Here is a 2783-nt window from a genome sequence, read left to right on the forward strand (position 1 = left end):
TCTGGCTTTTCCTCATGGGCTTGAGGGGGAGGTTTTACTTTCTCTTTAACCCTTTGCTCTGTTAGAGCGGTACATTTCAGAATTGGTTTTGTGTCTGTCATATCCTTAGGAGGGTGGTTCTACCCATTTAGTCATCTGGGGCCACTATACCCAGGTTTATCTGGGGTGACATGGAGTTTCTGCTTCATGTAAGACCTTCTATATCAGTTAGGGGGTCCTGGGACCATACCCGCACAATGCAGAAGATAAGAGAGACTGAGTTCTCAAAGACTTAAGACTCTGGTCTGAACATCTAATTCTCCTGATGGTTCCTCAGGGTTGCTCTTACACCTGACACTTAGGTGACCCTTTTCTCTCTTGTCTCTCTCCTGTCCATATAAGTACACCCACAGTGAAATTTCCTCTGTAAGCTAACAGTGGAGAAAACTTTTCTAAACATGATTTCAAATCCAGAAGCCTTAAGGGAAAACAACAATACTTTCAATTTCATTAAAAATTGCATGGCAAAAAAAAAAACCCAGAAGTAAATTAAAGTGAAGAATTACAAACAGAAAAATACTTACAATTTAGGTCACAAGGTTTATATACGTTGTAACAGAGATTATGAAAAAGCAAAGGCAAAATACAACATGTGAGGGAGCAAGGGCAGTAGATACAAACAGGCATTTTGCTGAAAAAAATGTTCCTTAAACATATAAAAGATTTCTAAGCCTCTTTTTTTTCTTGAGTTTATATTTTAATCATCTAGTGCTCTTCCCGGCAAGTACCCTCCTTAATCACCATCACCTATTTCACCCATCCTCCTACCCACCTCCCCCCTGGTAGCCATCAGTTTGTTTTCTATAGTATAGTCTATTTCCTGATTTATTTCTCTCTATTCCCCCTTCACTCATTCGTTTTGTTTTTTTAATTCCACATATTAATAAATCATATGTTATTTGTCTTTCTCTACTGTCCTATTTTGCTTACCATTATACTCTCTAGCTTCTTCCACATCGTATGGCAAGATTTCATTCTTTCTATGTTTGAATAATATTCCATTATATATATGTCCCAATTCTTCTTTATCCATTCATCAATTAAACACTTGGGCTGCTTCCATAATTTGGCTATTGTAAATAATGCTGCGATAAACATAGGGGTGCATGTATCCCTTCGAATTAGTGTTCTTGCATCCTTTGGGTAGATACTCAGGAGTGTGATTACTGGATTGTAGGGTAGTTCTATTTTTAACTTTTGGAGGAAGCTTCATACTGTCTTCCACAATGGCGGTAGCAGTTTGCATTCCTACCAACAGGGCAGGAGGTTTCCTTTCTCTCCACATCTTCCCCAACACTCGTTGTTTCTTGTGCGTGTGTGTTTTAAAGATTTTATCTATTTATTTATTTAGAGAGAGAGCATAAGCAAGGAGAGGGGCAGTGAGAGAAGGAGAGAGTATATTCAAGCAGACTCCCCACTGAGCATGGAGTCCATGGCAGGGCTCAATCTCAGGACCCTGAGATCACGAACTGAGCCGGAATCAAGAGTCAGACCCTCCACACAGCCACCCAGATGCCCCTCTCGTGTTTTTGATTTTCGCCCTTCTGACAGCTGTGAGGTGGTATCTCAGTGTACTTTTGATTTCCATTTCCCTGATGGTGAGTGATGTTGAGCATCTTTTCATGTGTCTGATGGCCATCTGGATATCTTCTTTGAAGAAATGTCTGTTCACGTCTTCTGTCCATGTTTTAATTGGATTATTTGTCTCTTGGGTGTTGAGTTGTATGAGTTCTTTACAGATTTTTGGACATGTCGTTTGGAAATAATCTTCTCCCATTCAGTAGGTTTACCTTTAGTTTTGTTAATTATTTCCTTACTTGTACTTGCTCTTGGAGCCAGCAATTTGTCTTCTAAGAAACAACCCCAAAGAAACAATGTGAAAAGACAAAAGGCGTAAGCACAAAGTGATTCCTGGCAGAACAACTCATAACTGGAGAAGACAAGAAAAAGGCATGCCCACCAATAGGGGACTGTTTGAATAAGCCATGGTACATCTATATCCTGGAGCACCATGCAGCTATTAAAAACCAACAATGACTCTTTCCATACTGCTATGAAGTAATCTCCAAGATATATTATTAAGTGAAAAATGCCAGGTGCAGAAAAGTGTATAGAGCTGTTGTTGTCCAATATGGTAGCCACTAGTCACAAGTAGCTATTTACATTAAATTAAAATACATGGAATTAAAAAAAAATCAGTTACTCAGTTACAGTTGCCACGTTTTAGGTGCTAAATGTTTAATTCCTGAATAAAAGGTTCAAGTAGCTAGTTGCCATTGTGTCAGTGCAGGTACAGAACATTTCTTTCTTGGCAGAAATTTCTATAGCACAGCTCTGGTGTAGAATATGACAACTTATATCTAGGAAAGGTGTGGAAAACTGAAACACACGATACATTTCCTGGTATTTAAAAAACTAAATGGTTAAAATTAAAGATGACAAAGATGCTTGCCTATAAGGGAACAGAGGAGCAGCCCAGGATCCAAGCTGATGATGTATATTCTCTCTTTTTTTTTTCTAATTGGAGTTCAATTTGCCAACATATAGCATAACACCCAGTGCTCATACCCTCAAGTGCCCCCCTCACTGCCTGTCACCCAGTAACCCGCATCCCACGCCCACCTCCCTTTCCACCACCCCTTGTTTGTTTCCCAGAGATAGGAGTCTCTCATGTTTTGTCTTCCTCTCTGATATTTCCCACTAATTTTCCCTCCTCTTTTGTTAGGTTTATTCCTAGGTATCTT

The sequence above is a fragment of the Vulpes vulpes genome, chromosome X, assembly GCF_048418805.1.
Source record: "Vulpes vulpes isolate BD-2025 chromosome X, VulVul3, whole genome shotgun sequence".
In the NCBI taxonomy this organism is placed as follows: domain Eukaryota; kingdom Metazoa; phylum Chordata; class Mammalia; order Carnivora; family Canidae; genus Vulpes; species Vulpes vulpes.